At 43.7% G+C, this 27,077-nt stretch overlaps 1 protein-coding gene, 1 non-coding gene and 1 pseudogene across 3 annotated transcripts in view; 2 read left to right on the plus strand and 1 right to left on the minus strand.

Annotated features, from left to right (window-relative positions):
- NYX (nyctalopin) overlaps window positions 1–27,077 on the plus strand; it is a 72,314-nt gene that overhangs the window by 12,779 nt on the left and 32,458 nt on the right. The gene's annotated exons all lie outside the window — the stretch shown is intronic.
- LOC117197266 (U6 spliceosomal RNA) lies at window positions 5,486–5,587 on the minus strand. The gene has a single exon (XR_004477798.1). It is a non-coding gene; the product is annotated as a U6 spliceosomal RNA (small nuclear RNA).
- LOC125963074 (BTB/POZ domain-containing protein KCTD2-like) lies at window positions 15,161–19,119 on the plus strand (annotated as a pseudogene).

Genomic DNA, 27,077 nt, shown 5'->3' on the forward strand with positions numbered 1-27,077 from the left:
ATAATTATCTCCCGCAATTTTCATGTCTGCATGTACTTGTTTGAGGAACTCAGTCTGCTCAACCATTATTTATTCTTCTTTAAACTTTCAAACATTTCTTGACCTGACTCTGAATAATTAATTTGAATTCTTAGGAGAGGTTTTACAATTTCAATGGTCAATTACTTTTCAGATCCCTCAAAATGGATAATCAACAAAACAATCTCACTTCCCTAGAAGTGAAAGGACCAATATTTTTGTTTTCTTGTGATGAATACTTTTAGGACCATCCAACCATTCCTGATAATGTTTAACTACTGTTCTCATTGAGAAATAAAGAAAGATGAGACACACTATGATATAGAAGGAAGAGGGATTTTTAAAAGACTTCATGCTTTTTTCAGATAATCCCATTCAGGGCGCTTTCCCCCCTATTGAATTAGAATAAACAATAGATGGTCTCAAGATTTGCCTCTACTGTCCTTAGCAATTGTCTTCTGAAATTTCATTTCTAGGAACTACAAAATTTCAGAAGTTTTTCTTTCTTCTAAACCCTACTGTAACTTTGTAAGTTTTGCTTCTCCAAAGTCAGTATTTATACTTTGAGCAGATGTGCCAGCAATCTCAGTAGCATGTTCTTTATGGCTCATAACAATGACAATATTTATGTAATCACTCAGTTAACTACCACAGTAGAATGTAAAGTTCAGGGGCTTTCACATTAACTATAGTGTTTTCATAAAAAATTTTAGTAATGATAGGAACAACTTTTTGTTTGAATTTAGAGAAATCTTTCTAAGAGATAACGTTTCACTCAATACCACTGGCTAATTCTTTTCTTTTTTCCCTAATTAATTATTTATTTTTTGGCTGCATCGGGTCTTAGTTGCAGCACACGGGATCTTTCATTGCAGCGCGTGGGCTTCTCTCTAGTTGTGGCGCGCAGGCTTAGTTGCCCTGCGGCATGTGGGATCCTAGTTCCCCAACCAGGGACCAAACCTGCATCCGCTGCATTGCAAGGCGGATTCTTAACCGCTGGACCACCAGGGAAGTCTCCCACTGGCTAATTCTTAAGAGTCTTTGGGGGACTTCACTGGTGGTCCAGTGGTTAAGATTCCCCGCTTCCACTGCAGGGGGCGTGGGTTCAACCCCAGGGAAGTTCTGCATACCTCGAGGTGTGGCCAAAAAAAGAAGAAAAAAAAAATTGAGGCTTTGGAAGAAAACTCTTCTACAATTGTTCCACTTTTTGTTAGTGCTGATAAAATATTGGTTTTAAATATGTGAAAATTGATGTTTAGTACAATCTGAAATCATGGCTCTGTTAGGTAATGGGGTGCTCCACTTAAATGACAACTGTTTATTTGACTATAAAAATACTCTTCCATTTTAATAGAATAATTTCATGAAAATTTTCTTCACAGACATAATAGAAGCTGCAGAACGGGTAGGGAACTGATGGTTCTTTGGCTGTGTTTGTGAAGTCAGATTTCCCACTGTAAAAAACATGCCACTTTTCCACTGAGTATAAATGGTACAAGGTCAACATTTTTAAAACTACGTCTTCTTCTCATGTCTTTTGCACTCATTTTGACACTGAAACAAAAAACTGCATTTAAATATTTCCTTGAAGGTTTCCCCAGACTCTTCAAACAGCCTGGAACGGTTGACAAAGTTAGGCCAACTGATTCAGGCACAGCCCGCCACGGACAGCCATGGAGCATTCCCCTGGGGGCCCAGGCCTTCAGCTGGTGAGGAGTTGCCCAGTGCTTCCCAGCCTCCCACTGGACTTTGCCCCTTGGCACTCCAGCTCCTGGTGCTGCATTTTCCCTCTCAGGTCCAGTCCTCCTCTTACCCTTTGGTCTCCTTGAATGATCTCAGCTACCTCAGGCCTGGCGCTCACCGGGCTCACCGAATTTGGCCTTGCCACCAGCTCTTTCTGTTCTAGCTGCATCCTGCAGGGGTCCTGCTCTGGCCTGGCCCCAGGATGGACCCCTGGACTTCCTGGCCACTCCTCACCACGGTAGAGTCATGCCCCATGTTACAGGGATAGGGATGACGTGACTGTCAGGTCCCGAGGCCTGCTTTTCAGGGTGTGTCATGTTACCCCCCAACCCCCCACCATGCATGCGTCCCTGCCGAGGACAGGCTTTGACATCCACTTCCTGATTACCGAGCATCCTGTTGGACTTCCTGATGGTTGTGCCCCATCCATCCATGTTACGGCGTGATCTGATACACCTCACTACCTGCATTCAACAGACCTCCCTTTGCCCTGTTTACCAAAGGGCCTTTCCACCTCCACAGGCCACCCTCTCCCTGATTTCCAATTGAGGCTACAGTGTTACATAATTATAAACTTCCTTGAGTGCTTTCTGTGTGCTGACACTGCACTATTTCCCATGGATTAGCTCCTTAAGCCTAGTTACAGCCCTGTGAGGTAGATAGTATGTTCAGCCCATTTCACAGCTGAGGGAACTGAAGCTTCCAGAGTTCCTGTCACTGGGCAAGAGTCACCGCAGCTTTCCGATTCATTCCTGGCAGCCGAACTGAATGACTCATGTGGCCCTATGCTAACTCATCATCCAGCTAACAGGTAACCTGTCAATTCACCTCCCTCTATCCAGAACATTCCATTCCTTGATCACTAGAGCTTTCATCCCTACTGCCTCTGAAACTAACTCATAATGCCAGCTGCCCGTTAATATCTAGCAAGGCTTCTCCTTGCCCTGGTAGGACACAGTGCCTGTCAGCTTTAAAGGAGGCCAAAGGGATACCCTACAATGAGGGCAAAAGGGAAATATGGCATGGGCCAACAGACATTGGGCTCCATGCGGACAATCAGAGAAAACAACCCAAGACTCTCCTCCCTCCCACTGCTTCAGCTGTCCCTGTTGAAAAGCTAAAGCCCACTTTCTCCACCCATGCAGGCTCACAGGCTTCCTCAGCCCCGTGGAATTCCACTGTCGGTGGCCCCTCTCTAGGCACCCCACAGCATCTTCTACCACTCCCTGCCTCAGCTGGCTCATCGAGAGCCTGCCCCATTTCCTCCCCGTATGAGTTTCCTATCACTGCTGTAACAAATGACCGCAAACTTAGTGACTTAAAACAATACCCATTTATCATCTTAAAGTTTGGAAGGTTAGAAGTCCAGACATCAAGGTGTTGGCTGCGTTCCTTCAGGAGCCTCTAGGGGAGAATACATTTCCTTGCCTTTTCCAGCTACAGGCTGCCTGCATTCTTTAGCTCATGGCCCCTCCCTCCATCTTCAAAGCCTTCAGCGTAGCATCTTCCAATCTTTCTCTCAATGTCTCTCTCTCTCTTTCTCACCTCTGCTTCCATCATCACATCACCATCTCTAGCTCTGACCCTTTTGCCTCCCTCTTAGAAGGACCCTTGTGATCACACTGGGTCCAGCTGGATAATCCTGGCTGATTTCCCCATCGCGAGATCCTGAACTTGGTCACATGTGTAAAGTCCTTTTTGCCACATAAGGTGACATAGTCACAGGTTCTGGGGATTACCATACCTCCCACCACAACAGCCTGCCCACTAGAGATGGGAAGCAGGAGGACACGGGGGAGGAAGTACTGGGTTGTGGCAGAGACCTTGGCTAGCTCTAGTTGATATGTACTGTGGGAAGAGGAGGTGGATCAGAAGCACCAGAGGAAACCTGATTTTCTTCTCAGGAAAAGGCAAAGATCTTTCCTTAGACAAATTTGGAGAAGCTCAATTCTTCCTTGCCCTACCCAGCTGCCTAGTGGGGAGATGGCAGAGGGATGGGGCCGCCCATAAACCAGGTCATCTTAGCACACCCCATAAGATGGATGGCCAGAAAGGAAAGCCACCACTTCCACACACATACCTACTCTTGCCCTGTCCATGTCCTGCCCCCTGGCCTTGCCCCTGTTCTATCTCTGCTTCTAACCTAGAGACTTGCCTGCTCACCTTACTTTCCCATCCTTGGCCCCAATGGTTGTTGAACCAGGCCCACCCTCTGGCTCTTCCTACTTCAGAAGAAATGTGTCTACCATCCTTGGTCCCCTGAATGCCAATCACTGTACCTCAAGGAGGAGGACATTGCTCAGGGAACTGTTCCCCTCGCCCACAGGCATTCTGACCAGAATGTGCTGCACACACAATCTTCCCTCAACAGAACATGGGTCACTGTGAGCTCAACTTTGTAAATAATTGTGAGGTGGCGTTTTTTTTTTTTTCTTTTTTTCAGCCCCACGATCTCAAACAATGCTTAATGATTCGGTCCATGTAGCTATAATTCATCAAGATCTTGGAATTTAGGGGGAAATGATGATTTGCAGTGACATGCAGATAGACTATTTAAAATCACGGTTGTCCCAGAATAGCCAGGACATATGCTCAACATCTGGAAAACAACCGTATGAATGGTGTGACCGCAACAGATACCAGAGAATTGGGAATTTTAAGAACTATACTGAGGGTTTCTGGGTCCTAAGAACAGCAAAATGAAGTCCTTGTAGATTATATAGCAAACTGTTTTTATTTTTCAAACCCTCTTTATTATAAAATAAAACACAGACACAAGCAAAGCAAATGTATGACAATGAATTATTTTAAGCCGAGCATCCTTTTAACTACCACCTAGGTCAAGAAATAGAGCTTTGCCAGGTACCCTAGAAACCACTTCATGTTTCCCATCCCAATCATAGCCCCCTCCCTTGCCCAGAAGTAACCATGATCCTGACTTTTATGTTAGTCACAAAAAAACAAGTGTTTTATCAACCAATTTTGCATCCCTACAGTAAGTTTAGCTTGTCTTTTAAAAAACATTTTTTATTGGAGTATAGTTGATTTACAATCTTGTGTTAGTTTCAGGTGTACCGCAAAGTGATTCAGTTATACACATAATCATTCTTTTTCAGATTCTTTACATATATAGGTTATTACAGAATATTGAGTAGAGTTCTCTGTGCCATACAGTAGGTCCTTGTTGGTTATCTATCTTATATATAGGAGCGTATATATGTTAATCTCAAGTTCCTAATTTATCCCTCCCCCCATGTTTCCCCTTTGGTAACCATAAGTTTGCTTTCAAAGTCTGTGAGTCTGTTTCTGTTTTGTAAATAAGTTCATGTGGCATTTTTTAGATTCCACATATAAGTGATATCACATGATATTTGTCTTTCTCTGACTTACTTCACTTAGTATGATAATCTCTAGGTCCATCCACGTTGCTGCAAATGGCATTATTTCATTCTTTTTAATGGCTGAGTAATATTCCATTGTATATATGTACCACATCTTCTTTATCCATTCATTTGTTGATGGATGTTTAGGTTGCTTCCATGTCTTGGCTATTGTAAATAGTGCTGCAATGAACATTGGGGTGCATACAGCTTTTTGAATTATGGTTTGCTCCAGATATATGCCCAGGAGTGGGATTGCTGTGTCATATGGTAGTTCTATTTTTAGTTTTTTAAGGAACTTCCATGCTGTTCTCCATAGTGGTTGTACCAGTTTACATTCCCACAAAAATATGGAATGCTTCATGAATTTGTGCGTCATCCTTGTGTAGGGGCCATGCTAATCTTCTCGGTATCGTTCCAATTTTATTTTATTTATGTTTTTTTATTTCTTATTTTTTATTTATGTTTTAATAAATTTACTTATTTGTTTATTTATTTAGGCTGTGTTGAGTCTTCGTTGCTGCGTGCTGGTTTTCTCTAGTTGCAGCGAGAGGGGGCTACTCTTCGTTGTGGTGCGCGGGCTTCTCATTGCGGTGGCTTCTCTTGTTGCAGACAACGGGCTCTAGGTGCACGGGCTTCAGTAGCCGTGGTTCGCGGGCTCTAGAGCTCAGGCTCAGTAGTTGTGGCACACGGGCTTAGTTGCTCCGCGTCATGTGGGATCTACCCGGACCAGGGCTCGAACCCGGGTCCCCTGCATTGGCAGGCGGATTCTTAACCACTGCGCCACCAGGGAAGCCCACGTTCCAATTTTAGTGTATGTGTTGCCGAAGTGAGCACTAGCTTGCCTTTTAAAAACTTTTATTTAAATGTCTTCTAAGTCACTTTTAACTTATTTCCCCCCTTCCATCCCTTTCTTTTCTTTTTTTAAATAACTTGTTTGTTTGTTTTAATTTATTTATTTTTGGCTGTGTTGGGTCTTCGTTGCTGCACGCGGGCTTTCTCTAGTTGCGGTGAGCAGCGGCTACTCTTCATTGCAGTGCACGGGCTTCTCAATGTGGTGGCTTCTCTTGTTGTGGAGCACAGGCTCTAGGTGCACGGGCTTCAGTAGTTGCGGCACGCGGGCTCAGTAGTTATGGCTCGTGGGCTTAGTTGCTCCGCGGCATGTGGGATCTTCCCGGACCAGGGCTGGAACCCGGGTCCCCTGCATTGGCAGGTGGATTCTTAACCACTGCGCCACCAGGGAAGTCCCCCATCCCTTTCTTTTCTTTACAGTTTATCTGTTGAAGGGCCTGAACCATTTTGTCCTGTAGGGTTTCCATTTTTCTGGAAGTTGCCCATTCATATTCATGGCCCATTCCTCTGCCCTCTATCAGAGGAGACTTGGTCTGTGAAAAGGAGAAATGGCAAACATGACCACCTTACCGGCTCATCCATGGTCTTTTCCCAGAGATCTTGTGAGGGGGACTGGTGCATACTTAGCTCTCCGTGGCTGTGGTGACTCCTGTTTCCTCAGCCTGGTCTACTGGGCTCTGAGCAAGCCCAGCTGTCCTCATGAAACTCCCTCCTGGTGCCCCCCACCCCATCCCAGGGCCAGGGGACCTCGCACACAGCCACAGTGCCTGGGCTTCATTCCCAGCTCTGGCTGGCTCCAGTGAGGTTGTGCGGGAAGCACCCAGCCCTCTCCACAAAAGCTGCTGTAGAGCCTGCCTGGGACGGGGCTTGTCCTCCCATAAAACGGCCTTGCAGTGGGTCAGGCAATCTCTGCCCGTGGTAATGCATCTGGCAAGTGGCTTCAAAAGTGAGCCTGTGTGGGGGACAGGGGGCAAGATAGGGGTAGGAGATTAAGAGATGCAAACTACTATGTATAAAATAAATAAGCAATGAGGATATATAGTACAGCACAGGGAAATTTGGCCATTATTTTGTAATAACTTCAAATGGAGTATAATGTATAAAAATATTGAATCAACACAAAAAAGTGAGAGTGTATCCTGTGAAGCACAGGTGAGCCTGGAAGTGTTTTTTTGTCACAGTCTTTTACTGTTCTGTCCTGTGTAGGCCTACAACATGGGCTGGGCTGCCCCAGGAGGCAATGGGAGGTCCTAATCCAATATTGCCCTGCAACCTGGGTAAGAGGGCCCGGCCCTGGGCTCCATGCTTTGGAGGGTGCCACATACCACAAGAACCTACAGAATACATACGGTAGAGAGTGCGTGGGCATCTCCGCCTTGGAATCCAGTGGTCAGTGCTGGCAGAGCCCTGAGCCCGGAGCTGGTGTGACTCACAACCGTTCGGGCCCCAGGGAAATACTTCTGCGCAGCGGCTTACACTGTGTTTTCAAAATAAAAGGCGACTATTTCTGGATGCTGTGAAGGTCTGTGGGCTGTGCCTCCCCTGATCTTGGAGAGGCCACTGCTTCAGAGGGCTGGGAGAATTTGAGCTGCAGAAAGTTGAGGTGAAAGAAAAGACAAATTGATTTGTCAAACCCTTCCTTCCGGAGAGCATGAATGCAGGAGATTCACACTTAATCAAGTATAATTTCCCATTGACGCTGCACGTCCGCATTCTTGTTTGCCTTTGTGGTTCCAGAGGTACCACATGGTGGCTAGGAGCACCATGAGACATTAAAAAATTCGTATTACTCTTTTTTGTTAAAAAATAAATTTATTTATTTATTTTTGGCTGCATTGGGTCTTCGTTGCTGCGTGTGGGCTTTCTCTAGTTGTGGCGAGCAGGGGCTACTCTTCGTTGCGGTGCGTGGGCTTCTCATTGCAGTAGCTTCCCTCTGTTGCAGAGCATAGGCTCTAGGCTTCAGTAGTTGTGGCTCGCGGGCTCAGTAGTGGCTCGCAGGCTCTAGAGCGCAGGCTCAGTAGTTGCGGTGCACGGGCTTAGTTGCTCCGCGGCATGTGGGATCTTCCCGGACCAGGGCTCGAACCCGTGTCCCCTGCATTGGCAAGCGGATTCGTAACCACTGCACCACCAGGGAAGCCCCGTATTACTCTTAAATCTATAATATGCATGGTACCTACACACACACACTTGTAATGTGCAGGAAACCTGATGTCAGCTCTCTACTATGGAGCCCAAAATGGGCATTGAACACTAATAATGCAAAAAGCTAAAAAAAAAAAAAAAAAAAAAAAAGCTATGTATTTATAAAAACAGTTACCAAGATTTAATTAAACTTTCAAATTAATAAAATTTCAGTATGATTTAAATAATTTTGACTTTAAATTCTGATGTATACATTTTAAATAGACATGTGCTATGGGGGCCTGTGGCTGTCTTCTTTTTTTTTTTAAATACTTATTTATTTTTTTGGCTGCGCCGGGTCTTAGTTGTGATTGAACCTGGGCCCCCTGCATTGGGAGCACAGAGTCTTACCCACTGGACCACCAGGGAAGTCCCAACTATCTTCTTACCTCAGGGCCAGACCTTGTCCTGGCCCCAGGCTCCCAGGCAGCTCAGAGTAATGTCCCAGAAGCACTGCTAACTGCAAACTGCTTTCTTTAAAGCTCAAGACCTGAGCCATTCTCCTTTTTTGAAAAAAAAAAAAAAAAGAAAATTTATTTATTTATTTATTTTAAATTTATTTGGCTGTGTTGGGTCTTAGTTGCGGCACGCGAGATCTTCTCTAGTTGTGGCATGCGGGCTTAGTTGTCCCATGGCATGTGGGATCTTAGTTCCCCGACCAGGGATTGAACCCACGTACCCTGCATTGGAAGGTGGATTCTTAACCACTGGACCACCATGTACCCTGCATTGGAAGGTGCATTCTTAACCACTGGACCACCCATTCTCCTCTGAGGATGCTACAGTTTCCTCCCTTTCCCCTTTTTGCCTCTATCTCTAACATTTCAATTATGACCACAGATTAGTTGATTAATTATAATCCTAAAACCCTTCAACTGTTTTGTGGTAGCCCAGAGTAGTAAGATGTCAGGATTTCTTCTCTTCAAAACTTTTCTGCTGCTTCCAAATTCTCCACTTTTCTAAATTTTCAAGTTTTCCAAATGACGTTTGTCATCTGAAAAAAAATTATAAAGAAAAGAAAAAAGACACACTTCCGTTGTTGAGAAGGATGTAACTCTTTTTGATCAGGAATCTGATTCCAATAGACTTTCAGAGGATTGATTCAGTCATTCAGTGACTATTGGCTGAGTGTCTACTATGTGCCAGGCACCATTCTGGAAGCTGGGGAGAGAAGAGCAAAGCTTTATTCTTTGGGGAAAAAAAACAAAACAAAACCACAGGATGAAGCCAAATGGATGATGGTTGAGAATGAGGAAAGTCAGGAACAGGTGACAACTCTGAATTGTTTTGGGATTAGTTTATTTTGTCCTCCAACTAAGTCTTCCGACCTATGAAATGATTTCAATATTCTGTACACAAGTTTATGCAACAAACCCTATTTTATTGTATTGTATTGTATTGTATTTTCTTCTAGTTTTATTGAGATATGTTGACATACAGCACTGGATAAGTTTAAGGTGTACAACATGATGATTTGACTTATATACTTCATGAAATGATTACCACGATAAGTTTAGTGAACATCTATCATCTCATATAGATACAAATTAAAAGAAAAAGAAAAAAATATTTTTTCCTTGTGATGAGAACTCTTCGGATTTCCTCTTAATAACTTTCATATATAACATATATTATATATGATACATAATATATAACATATATATAACACATTATATATAATATAATGTTAATTATATTAATCATGTTGTACATTACATCCCTAGTACTTACTTATAACTGGAAGTGTGCACCTTTTGACCACCATCATCCAATTCTCCCTCCCCCCAACCCCACCTCTGGTAACCACAAATCTGATCATTTTTTCTATGAGTTTGTTTGGTTTTGAAATGTAATTGTTCCTGGTACACAACACAGTGATTCGATATTTCTACGCATTACAAAATGATCATCATGATAAGTCTACTTTTACCATCTGTCACTATGCAAAGATATTACATAGCTGTTGACTACATTCCCCATGCTGTACATTTCATACCTGTGACTCATCTATTAATAAACCCTTTTAAATGGATAATTAGTTATTATTCCAATGAAATGGAATAAATTTTATAGGTTAAATATATTCATTTACACGTTTCTTAATTCTCTAGGGTAGAGCAGTTGCCCACTCACTCCTTTGAAAGATAAGACAAAGACATAGACAGCCACCCAGGGGATTCACAGGAAAGCTGGGACCAGAATTTGGGGAGACAGAATTGAATCACTGATTAACTAAGGTGCTCTGCTGAGTGACCTGGGACAATTCCTCTAACCTTTTGAGGAGATTCTGCTAAGTTGTCTTTAGTGTTCCGCCTTATCTTAAGCCCCTCACTTCCCTGGGGTTAAACCTGCAGTCTGCAAACCTGAGGTCTGATTCTGCCACAAAGCTCTATTTTCGGCTCCCTCAGCTAACTACTCTTCTCAACAACTCTGCTTTTCTCCTTGTGACATCACATAAGTCCTAGGAGTTGTCCTTCCCAGTCACTGAAGGGCTGTTCTATCTGTGGGAATATAAAGGTATGAGTATGCTTCGGCCCCAAATTTTATCTGACCGGTAGACATGAATGATAGATGTATTTGTATCCCAGACTTCTCCTTGGAGTTTCAGCTTAAATCTCCAATCGCCCATTAGCCATTTCACTGACTTTCAAGGGCTGTGCCGCCTCACATGTCTCAAACTGGCCTCATCACTTTCCCATCTACGTTATGTTTTTCCTCCTGTGTTCTCTTAACTGATGGCAACTCCATCTAACTAACCTAGCGAGCTCTAAAATGGAATCATTTTTGAGATTTTTTTTTGTGACGTACGAATGCTTATGTTTAAAAATTCATGGAAAAAAGCCTTAGTGAGAATGCATAATAATGAAAATCAACCTCTTTCATGGAGTCATGGGGTAGAAGACCAGTAGCCGCCTCCCCAGGTGAGAAGTCTACTGCAGATTTTGCATTGGTCGAAGATCTCAGCTTCTTGCTCAAAGAAATAGCAGGGACAGTTCTTTTTTGTGTGTTTGTTTTTATTTTTATTGAAGTATAGTTGATTTAGAATGTTGTGTTAATTTCTGCTGTACAGCAAAGTGATTCTGTTATACATATATATATTCTTTTTCATATTTCTTTCCATTATGGCTTATCACAGGACATTGAATATAGTCTTTTTTTTAAATTGAAGTATAGTTGATTTACAATGTTGTGTTAGTTTCTAGTGTACAGCAAAGTGATTCAGATATATATATATATTCTTTTTTCAGATTCTTTTCCATTATGGTTTATTACAAGATATTGAATGTAGTTCCCTGTGCTATACTATACTTATACTTTATTTTCTATCTATTTTATATAGAGTAGTGTGTATACGCTAATCCCAGGCTCCTAATTTATCCCTCCCCTCCCCTTTCCCCTTTGGTAACCATAAGTTTGGTTTCTACGTCTGTGAGTCTATTTCTGTTTTGTAAATAAGTTCATTTGTAGCATTTTTTAGATTCCACATGTAAGTAATATCATGATATTTGTCTTTGTCTGACTTGCTTCACTTAGGATGATAACTTCTAGGTCCATTCACATTGTTGCAAATGACATTATTTCATTCTTTTTTATGGCTGAGTAGTATTCCATCGTATATATGTACCACATCTTTATTTGTTCATCTGTTGATGGACATTTAGGTTGCTTCCATGTCTTGGCTATTGTAAATAGTGCTGCTATGGACATTGGGGTGAATGTATCTTTTTGCATTAGAGCTTTCTCTGGATACATGCCCAGGAGTGGAATTGCTGGTTTTTAGTTTTTAAGGAACCACCAGACTGTTTTCTATAATGGCTGCACCAATTTACATTCCCACCAAGTGTAGGGAACTTCCCTTTTCTCCACACTGGAATAGCAGGGAGGGTTCTATAATGCCCCCAGCATGGGGGCAGGGGCCCTGGGGTGATGGGGCACACCATGATGACGCCGGGAACTTGACAACTGCTGAAAAAGGCAGGCAGAGTGGAAGGGCAGTCCGCTGGAAGGGCAAAGTTCAGTTCTGGCCTCATGCCTCTTCCTGGCCAGCTGCCAAGCCTCTAGCCTCAGCATTTGAAACTTGAATATTTTGTAAACTGACCCCAAATTGAAGAGAGAAGTTTACTTCCATTGGAGGGGGGGAAATGGCATCCCTGGTGTTAGGGACTGTAGAAGGAGCAGCTTCTCCTCTGTCACTACCTGGTGGAGGGAAGGAAACAGGGAAGGCCTCAGTGAGGGGCTTTCTTATTACCTAGCTTCAGGCTAGCTGTTGCCTGGTTGACATTTCACTTAGCTGTGATGGAACTTCCTACAAAAGCATGGTTGTTTCCTTATGTTAGTAGAACTGGAGGAAAGCCTGTCAAACTTACTCTTGCCAAGGGTCTGGATGATTACTTCCTTCTTGAATTCATTTTGATCTGATCAGGTTCCCAGAGCCAGTACCATGCTTAGATCTGGGCTAGAGGGACCCCTGCCTCTGAAATGTGCTCCACATTTCAGAGAGCCATACAGGTCATAAAAACACACTTATTAACAAGCACATGGGCACCTCTTAGCTTAGGATCAGCTAGTCGGCATTGGCACAGTCTGGCCTGTGACCTTGAACATCCACTCCCATTACTGACTCGTGTTCAGGCATCTTGTGTCCTTCAAACCAAAGGTGACCAGAGCCACATGCTGTGGAGACTTGTGGGTTGGGCTGCTGAGGACGCCAGAGGTGGAGAGCATTTCAGAGTGGCTAGAGGGACTGAAGTGCTTGGTAAGAGAAAAGACATCATCACTGAATATCACACAAATATAAGCGATTGCCCCAGTGGTTCCAAGTGTCCATTTTCTTGCTTCTCTTAGAATCCCAATTCATGGTTCTGGAGGTACTCACAGAATTAAGGTGATTTTCACAACATCGCAACTGAGGAACATTGGCCAAATATTGAACAATATTTTAAAACATATAAATAATATAAACAATATTTTAAAACATAATATAAAAAATTTATATTATTCTTAATTTGGTATATATGTAGGTCTCAACCTAATGTGTGAAATGTGATACCAGATTTTTTATATTGTATTACTGTTATAAAATATTTAATAAGAATTAATTAAATTTTCAAAAACTTAAAATGTCATCTTTATTTAAATAATTCAGATAAAAATTTGATGTCTGTTGATTATATTTCCCAGTTAATTAAAAATGTTTTTATTATGGTAAAATGCACATAACATAAAATTTACCACCTTAACTATTTTTAAGTATACAGTTGAGCAGTATTAAATATATTTATATTGTTTTGCAATCATCATCGCTATCCCTCTCCAGAATTCCTTTCATCTTGCAAAATTGAAACTCTGTACCCATTAAACACTAACTCCCCATCCCCCGACCCCCCAGCCCTTGGCAACCACTGCCATTTAACTTTTTTTTTTTTCAATTTTATTTATTTTTGGCTGCGTTAGGTCTTCGTTGCTGCGCGTGGGCTTTCTCTAGTTGCAGCGAGCGGGGGCTACTCTTCGTTGCGGTTCACGGGCTTCTCATTGCGGTGGCTTCTCTTGTGGAGCAAGGGCTTTAGGTGCGCGGGCTTCAGTAGTTGTGGCACGTGGGCTCGGTAGTTGTGGCTCGCGGGCTTAGCTGCTCCGTAGCGTGTGGGATCTTCCTGGACCAGGGCTCGAACCCGTGTCCCCTGCATTGGCAGGCGGATTCTTAACCACTGCACCACCAGGGAAGTCCTGCCATTTAACTTTAATACACAATTTTTAATATTTTATAAGAAAAATGTTTTTGAAACATATGAAAATGTTTTAATATTTTGATTTTTGCTACCTACCTTAATTTAAAAATTTGATGTAAATATCTTAAAAATGTATACAATTTAAAAAAAAATGTATACAATTTTAATGCAGTTACATCTTGTGAGATAATAGAAAACATATTGGTCTCTGTCCCTGGTTTCTGGCACAAGCTCCCCAAACCCTTGTAATTTCCTAACTGATAAGAGCACTAGGAGCATCTTTTGTTCTAATATTTGATCTTTGGCCCCAGTTCCTGACACAGAGCTCTTAAGTCCCTTAGAATTTCCTGGGTGACAGCAGTGTCTTTTGAGGTGGCTCTTGGTGGGGTCCTGAATGGGGGCTGGATCACCAGTAAGACCAAGCCATGATTAGAAGCTTGGAATTTTCAGTCTCATCCCCCATTCTCCAAAGAGGGGAGAGGGGTTGGAAATGGAGTTAATGATCAACCATGCCTATGTGAGGAAACCTCCATAAATGTACCGCAAGTACCAGGTTTGGAGAGCTTCCGGGTTGGTGAACATGTGGAGATTTGGGGAGAGTGACTCACCCAGGGAGGGCTGGAAGCTCCAACCCTCTTCCCACATACTTTGCTCTACACATCTCTTCCATCTGCCAGTTCATCTGTATCTTTTATCATATCCTTTTATAATAAATTGGTAAACAGTATGTAAACTGTTTCTCTGAGTTCTGTGAGTCACCCTAGCAAGTTAATCAAACGCGAGGAGGGGGTCACGGGAACTTCCGATTTACAGCTGGATGGTCAGAAGTACAGGTAATAGTCTGGGCTTACAATTGGCCTCTGAAGTGAGGGTGGGGCAGTCTTGTGGGACTGAGTCTTTAACTTGTGGAATCTAATTCTGTCTCCAGGTAGATAGTGTCAGAATTGAGTTGAATTGTAGGACACCCACCTGGTGTTGCAGAGAATTGCTTAGTGGGGAAACCCACACATATCTGGTGTCAGAAGTGTTGTGAGTGTGGTCATAGTGTGGGTGTCAGAGATACATAGGAGGGAGACTGAATTTTTTCGAACACACATCTTCTGTTTAAAATTCTTTAGATAATTACTATCAACAGAACACAAGTTATGTGAAATTTTTAATTATAGTAGCATAATTTGTGACTTTGTAAACTCAGGCAATAAAATAAAATTTAAGCAATATATATGCTAATGTATGAATTATGTATGTCTTTATTTTATTAATCCTCCAAACTCACAAAATACAGACACACACAAACATAACTGACTTCAGTAGTCTTTGATGTTTTACTGAATTTCAGTCATACAAAAAATATCATAGGCGCGCGGGTAGCGGCGGCGGCGGCCCAAGATGGCGGAGCTGTAACTGGACCCGGCGATGGCGGGGCTGGGAGGGGGTGGCGGGAGTGGGCTGGGCGACGGGGGCGGCCCGGGTCGCGAGCCCCCCAGCCCTCGCCCCGCTGGCCCGACGCCCCGCGGGCACGGCCGCCAGCCCACCGCCGCCGCGCAGTCGCTGGAGCCGGGTCCCGGACCGCCCGCGCGGGCAGGGGCCGGTGGAGCCGCCCGCTGGGTCCGGCTGAACGTGGGCGGCACCTACTTCGTGACCACCAGGCCGATCCTAGGCCGGGAGCCCAAGTCTTTTCTCTGCCGCCTCTGCTGCCAGGAGGACCCGGAGCTGGACTCAGACAAGGACGAGACAGGGGCCTATCTGATTGACAGGGACACTACCTACTTTGGTCCTACCCTGAACTACCTCCGCCCTGGGAAGCTCATCATTACGAAGGAGTTGGCAGAAGAAGGTGTGGCTGGAGGAAGCGGAGTTTTACAACGTTGCGTCTCTCGTGCGACTTGTTAAGGAAAGGATACAGGACAACGAGAACAGAACTTCACAGGGCCCCGTGAAGCACGTGTACAGAGTCCTGCAGTGCCAAGACGAGGAGCTCACGCAGATGGTGTCCACTATGTCTGACGGTTGGAAATTCGAACAGCTAATCAGCATCGGATCTTCCTATGACTATGGAAATGAGGATCAGGCAGAATTCCTCTGTGTTGTCTCCAGAGAATGAAATAATTCTACCAATGGCATTGTCATTGAGCCGAGCGAGAAGGCAAAGATTCTTCAGGAGAGAGGATATCGGATGTAAAGTCCGGAGTCCTAACCGACGAGAGAGCAACCCAGCAGAGCACCTCTGTGAAGTTAAATCTTGCTCCTGTACAGTAACTGAACTACTGCAAAGCAAAGCTGAGCCTGGCCCCCCGGTGGAGAAGTGTTCTGGTCAAAACCAAAGGAACCCCAGCCCCCCCCCCCCCCCCCCCAGGAACCTGAAGACAGAGGCCGCTTCCGGCTGCAGAATACCTTTTCAGAACCTGCTTCTGTTTTCTTAGCCAGTGTTATAACAAATCTTTACAAGAGCAGCTGGGCCGGGTTCCCAGCTGGAGCTGATCTAGGGCTAGGGGGAGGGGAAGAGGAAGGCCTAGGTCTTTGCACATACGCTGTGCTTCAAGGAAGCTGGAGAAAACGAAGAGGTTTTTCCTTGCGCTGTGCCATGTTTCCACCTGAGTGGGCCATGTCGGACGTTGGCAGCCGCTTTGTAACACCATCTTTTTTTTTTTTTTTTTTTTTTTGTGGTACGCGGGCCTCTCACTGTTGTGGCCTCTCCCGTTGCGGAGCACAGGCTCCGGACGCACAGGCTCAGCGGCCATGGCTCACGGGCCCAGCCGCTCCGCGGCACGTGGGATCTTCCCGGACCGGGGCACGAACCCGTGTCCCCTGCATTGGCAGGCGGACTCTCAAACACTGCGCCACCAGGGAAGCCCTGTAACACCATCTTTCCCCGCCCATGCACCCCAAAATAATGCAGCAGATGCAGAGGGTTCTAGCTTCAGGTTGTTGAACTGAGGTTTGGATAGAGTTGCCAGAGTACCTCACATTCCTATGAACAAAGCCTCTTGGAGGAGGGGGAGGATAGGGTGTCCTTGGTTGTGGTTGGAGACTGGGGATCGCAGCTCTGGATTCGGGGCACCCAGCTGCTACCATGTTCAGCTTTGCGTCGTTTGTCTCCAGCAGCCTGGACCCCCCAGATAGCTTGCTTTCTCCCCAAGAAGAGGTTTGAGGCAGGCGGCATCCTGCGTTGAATGAGACAGACAGACTATTAGGCACTTTAGGTAGTTGATTAACTGCTTCTGCAGCCTTTTCTTACCCTGCATTGGCCCATCTTCCTTCCCTGACTTTTTAAAATGGGGCTGAGGGTAAAGGGACTTTAGACCCTCGATGGCTTGGGGTGGGGACGGCTGTTTTCTTTGAAAGTTGCCAAATGTGTTATGTTGTAGTATCCAAAAGTGGTATCATTTTTGTGATCGTCTCTTGGAAATGCCTTGACCCAAAGTGCGATATTTGTGTCTCTTCTTGGTTTCCGACCTGGGCGGTGTCAGTGAGCCCCGCACCATCCCCCATAGTGTGTGTGGGTTTGCTGGGCAGTCTGAGGACTCCCCCATCTCTGACCTAGCCCTCACCACCACTTCTTTCTGAGGAGTGCGAAGGCGTCGAGGATCCAACGCTGTTGGACCCAGAGGAGGAAAGCCCTCCTTTGGGCTGTGCCCTCGGAGCTCGTAACTGGACTCTCTAAGCTTTTGAGTCTCGATGAGCAGTCATGGAACGCAAAGGGGCCAGAGAGTCCTGACTTTGCCCCGGGTGACTTTCTTAGGGTGGCAGATGGTCTGGAGGAGGGGGAGGTGCCCGTGGGGAATGCTCCATCCATAAGAGCTCCCTCAAGCCCATGGCTCCTGGGCGCCTTCAAAGCTGAGGTTCTCTCTGCTCCACAGCTCAGCTGCTTACTGCGTGGGTCTGGGGTCATGGTGTTTTGGAAATGACTATCGACTAAGCCAAATGTCGTCTGAGCCTGTGACCTGCCCCTGCCCAGGTGGCCTAACCCTTCTCCAGGATTCGCACGTTGCCCTCATGTGTCTGTGTAGAGTAGGGTAGAAGTGTGTATCCAGGGCGTCTGCTGACACGCCATGTCTGCGCACAAATGTGAACGTGCACGTCAGCACCTCGGAAGTCTGGCCCGAGCCCAGGATTTTTACAGTTGTAAAATGTTAGAGGAACTTCTACCTACAATAAAAACAGTCACGCCTTCAGAAAGGTGACAGATGTCCATCCTGTCATCTTTCAGGGAAAAAAAAAAAAAAGATTTTGAGTGAGTCAAGGAAAAGCTGCCCTACGTAGGACAGAACTGTGGGCGAGGTGCTCTTTGGCCGATCTGAATAAGAACCGTCAGACTGAAAGGAGGGAAAGCAGCTGCATGTGGGGCCTCGTGCCCAATCAGATTTGCTCTCTGGGGCTCACCTGATGGTCAGCCTCTGGTCCCAAGCCAGCAAGAAGGAGGTGTGGGCCAGCTCCTCAGGATGCATTGTTTCTTTCATCATGCTTCTCAGAGGTCCACGGTGGAGCCTGCGAAAAGACTGCTGAGCCCCTTGCTAAGTGATCTGAGGAACTAGAGGGCTGCCTTTCACCAAGTTTCCCTCCTCCCAGCAACCCCATGACAATTTCAGTTGTTCCAATGCTCCAGGAATCTGAGAGTGATTCATTTCTTAAGGTTTCTGGAAAAGTATTTTGAACCTAGTTGGTGTTTTTTTCTTGAAAGCTTCTCCCTCCGGGGGAGTAACTTCAGGCAGAGGTCTGGCCATGGGCTGGGGGGTATCACATGACCAGCGACCCACGCTCTCCAGCTGCCCAGGGCTGCCACGTGGGGAGTGTCTCCCTGCTTCCTTCCCTGCCCAGGTCCGAGGCCGTGGGTGATGCAGGCCAGACCCAGGGAGCAGCCTGGCGTCTCCTGAGCGACGACCCCGAAGCCCGCTTCCATCTTCTCCTCAGAACCTGCGCTTTCTTGGCAGTGAGGCAGGGCCCAACCTCCTCTAGAGTAACTTAGTTTCTGCACAATTTTAACTGATCTCAGGGGTGTCCGTGAGGTGCAGAGGAGGAAGGGACAGAGATGCTGAGGGAGTAGGGCTGAGAAGTCATCCACACCTCCAGCATGGCCTTTGAGCCAGGCCTTAGGGACCATGCCTGTCACTTGTGGGTGCCCTTTGTTACCATTTGTGTGTTTGAATAAAGTCTGAAATGCTGTGACCCTTTTTTTTTTTTCCTCTCTGGTCAATAAAGACATGAAACAGAAAAGAAAATATCATAACTTTACATATATATTTATCAACTTTGTCATTGTGAGGGTGTATTTGTCAAGATAGGAGAATAGAACATGTTTTTTTTTTTTTGCAGTACGCGGGCCTCTCACTGTTGTGGCCTCTCCCGTTGCGGAGCACAGGCTCCGGACGCGCAGGCTCAGTGGCCACGGCTCGGACCGGGGCACAAACCTGCGTCCCCTGCATCGGCAGGCGGACTCTCAACCACTGCGCCACCAGGGAAGCCCTAGAACATGTTTTATTGAACAGTTTGCTAGTTGGGTGTATAACTTAGTCTTCAGGCATATGTTGTAGGGGCCTCCTTTTGTACTATTGTCCTGGACAGTATACTGTGGCCAGATTTAGCAAATAAAAGTACAAAAGCCGGGCTAGGGTTTTAAAAAAAACTTTAATAAACTTTTTTCACGTTGAAGTAAAAAAACAGAGAAGTGCCTAAAACCTACACGTGCGATTTAACAAATGTTTCTAAAGGGAACACACGTCAAAAACACCCAGATCAAGGAATAGGACATCACCCCCATCTTCGAAATCCCCAGGTATCCCTCCCTCCTGATCATTGTCTTCTGTCCTCAAGAAGTAATCCCTCTCCTGACTTTTATAGTAATCACTTCCATGCTTTTTCTTATATTTTGACCTCTCATGTATGCATTTTAAAACAATGTGGTTTAGCTTTGCCTGTGCTTGAATTTAGAGAAATCAGTTATACTGTATATATTTTGTGAGGGCTCCAAACACTCTCTTGTGGCATGTGGCTCTATTTGTTCACTCCCACTGCTGTATAGTATTCCATGGTATGAATATTACACAACTTACGTATTCTTTCTGCTGTTGGTGAACACCTGGGGTGTTTCCAGTTTGGAGCACTTATAAACAATGCTACCAAGACTATTTTTGCACACATATCCTCGTGCATATATACAAGGATTTTCCTAGGAATACTCTAGGTTTTAGATTCCCAAAATATGGAGATGAAATGAACATCCAGATAGGATTCATTGTATGTATTGGAAGTCTGTGCTTAAGAGACAAATGAATGAAAACAGAAATGAAGAATCTTACCTAATTCAATGAGCAAACTGTTGTTCAGGTTTAAGCCAGAAAGCTGTGTCGTTTTTATGTACATATGAGAATATACAGTTCCACTCCCTCTTGCTTCTTTTACTTTAAATTTAGGTATCATAGGTGTTTAGTTTGTGGATTTCTGAAGTTCTCAATCCTAGGAAAAAGAGAATGCAAAGTAGCCACTCAATTTTTTTGATCTTCCTTTTATCTTGCCAGTTTTGTGGTGGTTCCATCAGCTCAACTCAGTCCTATAATTATGGTATCTGTGTGCAGGAAACAAGATTTGGAAAGGAGGCAGAAACAGCTCCTGCTGACCCAGATCGATTTCTTCTGAGTGAATATCTGTAATTAGGCCAGTAATGATATTTTCCTGGAGAAAGAATTGAGTGAATTTAGGAAAAGGGTTTCAGAGCCCAACATGCATGTATGTGTGTGTGTGTGTGTGGGGGAGGGCAGGGGCAGTTGAAGTGCAAAATAAGAGTTCAGTTCAATATTTATCCACCCACTTTCTGCAAGAAACAGATTTTTAGTAACACGAATCCTGTCCTTTGAAGAGAGGAAGATCCTCCAAGAGTGAAGGAATATAAAAGTTTTAGAAAGAAACATGGGTGAGTTAAAAAAATATTTTCATTGGGAAAAGCCATTTAAAACAAGTTCCTAAACCCAGAATTCACAAAACAAAAAACCTGGTAGTTTTTTAAAAAATTTATTTATTTATTTATTTGTTTTTGGCTACGTTGGTTCTCTGTTGCTGCACGCAGGCTTTCTCTAGTTGCGGCGAGCAGGGGCTATTCTTCATTGCGGTGCGTGGGCTTCTCATTGCGGTGGCTTCTCTTGTTGCTGAGCGCGGGCTCTAGGCGCACAGGCTCAGTAGTTGTGGCTCGCGGGCTCTAGAGTGCGGGCTCAGTAGTTGTGGCGCACGGGCTTAGTTGCTCCGTGGCATGTGGGATCTTCTCGGACCAGGGCTCGAACCCGTGTCCCCTACACTGGCAGGTGGATTCTTAACCACTGCGCCACCAGGGAAGTCCCAAAACTGGTAGTTTTGATCAATATGAAATTTTAAATGTCTGTGTAAACAAAATACCATAACGACAAAAGATAAATACATACCAAAAAAAAAAAAACTTTGAAATACACATGGCAGACTATAGGCTAATTTCCTGAATATACAAAGAGCTCTTACTAATCAATGAGAACAAAGACTAGTAACCCAACAGAAAATGGGCAAAGGTCAGGAATGAATAATTTACAGAAAGAGAAATATAAGTGACTAATAGACATATGATAAGATGCTCAACGTAATTCCTAATTAAATAAACACAAATTAAAATGACAATATTAGCCTATCTAATGGTCAACGATTTAAAAGTTAGATAGAACCAGGACTTGGTGGAAACAGAAATTCTCATTCTCTCTTGGTCTGAGTGCAAATTGGCAATTCCTTCAGGAGATAATTTAGCAAGACCTAGCAATTTGGCAATATTTAGTACAGTTTAAAAATGCACAGGGCTTCCCTGGTGGCACAGTGGTTGAGGATCTGCCTGCTAGTGCAGGGTCCACGGGTTTAAGCCCTGGTCTGGGAGGATCCCAACATGCCGCGGAGCAACTAGGCCCGTGAGCCACAACTACTGAGCTTGCGCGTCTGGAGCCTGTGCTCTGCAACAAGAGAGGCCGCAATAGTGGGAGGCCCGCGCACTGTGATGAAGAGTGGCCCCCGCTTGCTGCAACTGGAGAAAGCCCTCGCACAGAAATGAAGACCCAACACAGCAAAGGTAAAAATGCACAAACTCTTTGAGCCAGCAATTCTACTTCAAGGAATTTATCCTACAGATATACTGAAACAAGTGAGTAAAGATAAATGTGAGAGAACATTCATTGTTACACGGCTTGTATTGTCCGAGGAGTGGCATTGGTTAAGTCATTTGCAGTACATCTTTACTGTGGTTGAATGAGGTAGATCTGTGGGTCCTGATGTGGAAAGATCTCCATGGTAGTCACTAAAGATGTTCCCAAATGTTCTGCCTCTGTTCTCTCTCCCCACACAGGGTAGGATTGCATTTTCCCACCCTCTTTGAAGATAGGTGTGGCCAATGATAACCAAGCAAAAATGACATATGTCCCTTCTGGGCCAACACCCTGAGTGTTGGTGTGTGACATCCCCTTCTCCCTGCCCCAATGACTGGACATACATGTTGGGATGGGACCTGGGTCTCTGAGCGACTATGATGAACATGAATATCTTATCTACCCAGCTTAGACAGGTAGTAGGAGGGGGAAATAAACATTTCAACCACTGAGACTGTGAATACTTTTCATTACTTCAGCATATTCCAGCCCATCATGACTAATACAATCTCCATGATAATTAAGTGAAAAAAACCCAAGTGCCAAAAGAGTGATCTCATTCATTTATATTCGTGAGTGTTTAGATGCTTAAGAAATTTCTGAAAGGAGAAATTTAATAGGGCTTACAAAAAAGAGGCAGAAATGAGAAAGGCAATTTCTGCTTTTCACATTATAACCTGTACTGTTGTGTTTAAAAAAATAAAAACATGGTAAGTTTAAATTTAAAACTAGCTAATGTTTCCACAAAAAGATTCCTACAAGAATGTTCATGGCTGCCTTATTCATAGTAGCCCCAAACTTGAAATGGCCCAGATGTCCACGGAGGATGGATAAACAATTGCAGTATAGTCATGCAATGGAATACTTACTATCCTGTAGTGGAAATGAATGAACTACACTTAAGGTCATAAGACAGATACTCATACAGATAAGACCTTGAGCAAAAGAAGCTACACACAGAAGAACAGGTACAGTTGATTCCATTTATGTATAGAAACTGGCAAAACGAATTTATGGTGGTAGAAGTTAGGAGAGTGGCTATCCAGCAAGGTGCTTGAGTTTTGTCTGGGGATGGGCTGGGGGAGGGGCGGGCTTCTGGGGTAAGGGCTGCACGGCTGTGCTGTTTGTGGAAATTCATGAAACTCTATCTTATCATAGGCGCACTTTTCCATATCCAGGCTGTACTTCAATTAAAAAGTGCAAAATCACATCTACTTGATATAAAGAATAAACAAACAGAAAGAAGGCAGCGCTGGGCTAGGACGGTGCTGGCCAGCGGTGCCCTGTTGGCAGCCGTTCCAGGTGGTGTGCAAGGCCGGGCACGTTCATGCACTGCAGCCCTGAGAGGCTAGGTCCCTGGTGCGAGCCCCCGAATAAATCCCGAGCAGGCTGCACCTCCCCTCTCATGCGTGACCTCGGTACCAGCCGCTTAGCACGGCGTTAAAAAACCCTCTATGGACATCTGCTGGAGCCTCCGTGGTGAGCAGGGCTTTCCAGCGGGGACAGTGCGTCCTTGGCAACCCGGGCAGGAGCCTCATTCTGTTGCAGGAAAGATACAGAAACACAGGCTCAGACAGGAGCTGCTGGCCTCTTGGCAGTGATGCTTAATTAGCTTCCTGCAGGAGACTTTGTTTTTAGCATCAAAAAAATTATCTAGTTGAAGCAATTTTACTGAACAAGGAATCAAATGAAAAACAATCTTATTGTTTAATCCATTCCTATATAGTGTAGTACAGGGGTCCTGCCTATTTAAAACTACTTTCATAATAATACTAAGGCAGTGTTTGCATTTGTCACTGTCATTCTCTCCCTAATGTACTGTAGTGTTTTATGTTTGCTAACACAAAAGATTGAGGGGAGAAGCACTTGGAGAATCCAGCTGTCTTCTTTAAACATAAAAGCTGAGAGATTTGCAAACATGTAAAACAATGCCACTCTTCTGGCTAATTTTTTTTTTGTTTTGGCAAATATAGTTATTTTTCATAAAAGAATATGATTTATGTTCATATGTAATGGGTTTCTTATTCTTATTTTAAATTAATGAATACATATTTTTAAATTTTCTGTTTTAATTCCTAATACAGTAAATATTGATAGATGTAACCCACACAAACAACAACTCTTTGAGGTCTTCAGTAAATTTTAAGAGTGTAGAGGGGTCCTGAGACCAAAACATTTGTGAACTGCTGCTAGCTCTATAGTTTTTTCAAAAACTACTTTTTCTTTTTTTTTTTTAACATCTTTATTGGAGTATAATTGCTTTACAATGGTGTGTTAGTTTCTGCTTTATAACAAAGTGAATCAGCTATACATACACATATATCCCCATATTTCTTCCCTTTTGCGTCTCCCTCCCTTCCACCCTCCCTATCCCACCCCACCCCTCTAGGTGGTCACAAAGCACCGAGCTGATCTCCCTGTGCTTCTTTTGAAATAACTTTAGATATACAGAAAAGTTGTAAAGCTGGTACCGAGTTCCTATGCACCCCTCACCAAGCTTGCCCTAATGTTAGCATCTTACATAATGTACATGGTACGTTAGCCAGAATGAAGGAACCAACACTGGTACATTACTATTAACTAAACTACAGACTTTGCTTGGATTTCCCCAGTTTTTCCACTAATGTTATTTTGTTGTTGTTGTTCCAGGATCCAATCTGAGATAGTACATTTAGTGCATGTAGTTTTTCCTAATTTTTAAAATTTCAGTAATGGTCTTTTTATACTTTTAAAATGTATGCATTATGGTGAATGCATAATATACACCCAGCTCTGTACTTACAATAGGTTATGAAAAGCTCATAAATCATAAGTGCAGAGCTGGATGAATATTTACAAACAGCAACCAGAACGAGAAACAGAATGTGACCATAGCTTCAGAACCCCCTTTCATGCCCTATTTCAGACACTACCTCCCCAAAGATAACCACCATCCTGATTGCTAACAGTGTAGAAGAGTTTTGCCTGGTTTTGTACTTTATGTAAATGGAATCATACAACGTGTGCTCTTTGGGTCTGGTGTTGTTTTTGCTCAACAGTCTGTTTGTGAGATTCATTCATTTGTCACGTGTACTGGCGGTTCATTCCTGTTGCTATAGAGCCAACTTTTTCTGTGCTGGACCAGAGAGTAAAGATTTTAAGTTTGTGAGCCATATAGTTTCTGTTGCAACTACTATAGTTTCTGATGCTGGTGAAAAGAGCCTTAGACAGAATATAAACAAATGAGCGCGACTGTGTCCCAGTAAAACTTTCAAAAACAGGCAGCAAGCTGGATTTGGCCTGCAGGTTATAGGTTGCAGGCCACTATATATAGTATCCCATTGTGTGAATATCCACAATTTACGGATCCGTTCTATTGCTGAGGTGTGTTCTAGTAGTTTTTCGTTTGGGGCTATTAGGAATGGTGCTGCTCTGAACATTCTAGTACATGAATTTCTCTTGGGTATACACCCAGGAGCGGAATAGATACCGCCTAATGGTTTTCCAATTTGATGGTACCAATTTACACTCCCAGCAACAGTGTATGAGAGTTCACTTATTCTGTATCCTTACCAACACTTGGTATTGTCTTTTGAGCCATTCTGGTAGATGTGAAGTGGTATCACATTATGGTTTTCATTTGTAATTTCCTGGTAATTAATGAAGTTGAGCAACTTTACATGGGCTTTTGGGAAGTGTATATTCAAGTCTTTCATTCCTTTACACTTACCATCAATGCATGCTTGCTATTTTAATTGCTTTTTCCACTTTAGATTATTTTATATGAACATTTTCATGTTTTTACATGGTCCACATATGTCATTAAAATTTTGCATAGTTGTCACCCGTACTGCTGTATATCGTGTTGTTTTCATAATTCACTATTATCAATAGCCTGAATGCTTTTTGTTCAATATAGGTTTTGTGTGTGTGTGTGTGGCGGAGGGTTCTTTGGGTTATACTTCCCAGAATAAGATTACTATGTCAAGAGTTTGAATAATTTTATAGTTCTTGTTATATGTAATAATTGTATATTTTGTATTATGTTTTCATTGCTTAAAAATATTCTCTTACAGAGTTGCATTAATCGACTCTTTTAATTAAAAGGTACAGAAATTGAACTAGAAACAGTTTAAGCCTCATAGGGAATTTCTTGGGAGGAGGGGGAAAGGGGAGTTGTTATTTAATGGGTACAGAATTTCAGCTTGGGATGATGGAAAAGTTCTGGAGAAGGATAGTGCTGATGGTTGTACAACCATGTGAGTATACTTAACGCCACTCCTCTTAAAAAGGTTTAAAATGTTAAATTTTATGTTCTATATATTTTACCACAATTTTTTTTAAAAAGAGGGGAAGCAACTGGACGTGCTTCTGGCACGGCTGGATCCAGGGATCAAAGAAATATCATTAGGATTCTGGCCCTCTCACTCCCATATCTTCATTCTTTTCTTTGTGTAGCTTTCAGTCTCAGGTAGACTCTCTCCACAAGGCAATTGAGATGGTCACGAGCGTCACAAGGTTTATGTTCTCCTTAACCCTTAGAATCTTGGAGAATTTACCATGACTCTCTCTCCCCCAATGTTCATATCAGACTTTGAAAAGGGCTCTTGATTCACCCGTGTGGATCACATGCCCATTAGGACAATCACTATCTTCAGAAGAATGAGTTACTCTGGCCACTTGGGTCACCTCCTCCTCACAGAATCAGGGGTTGACACTTCCACCAAAGTCATGCAGAGTTGGGGAGGGGAAGCTCCCCAGAGAAAGAGACGACCTCTGTTAGCAGAAGGGAGAATTGGGGCAGGACAAAAACAACAGATGTCCCCTACATATGTTCTGGATTTCCTGTGTAACTCAAGCACTTCCAAAGAGAGCATTTAAATGTGTCACATAGCATTCCTATGTGATCGGCATTTTGTTTTTGTTATTTTTAAAAATTTTAATGCCTTGTGGTTTGACTATTTGGTGGACCGTATTTCTGCCTTTCTGCAAATACCAAACCTAGTAAGTTGAATAAACTCGTTAATGTGCGCTAAATCAATGAAAGAATGAGT

The sequence above is a fragment of the Orcinus orca genome, chromosome X (genome assembly GCF_937001465.1).
Source record: "Orcinus orca chromosome X, mOrcOrc1.1, whole genome shotgun sequence".
Taxonomy (NCBI): Eukaryota; Metazoa; Chordata; class Mammalia; order Artiodactyla; family Delphinidae; genus Orcinus; species Orcinus orca.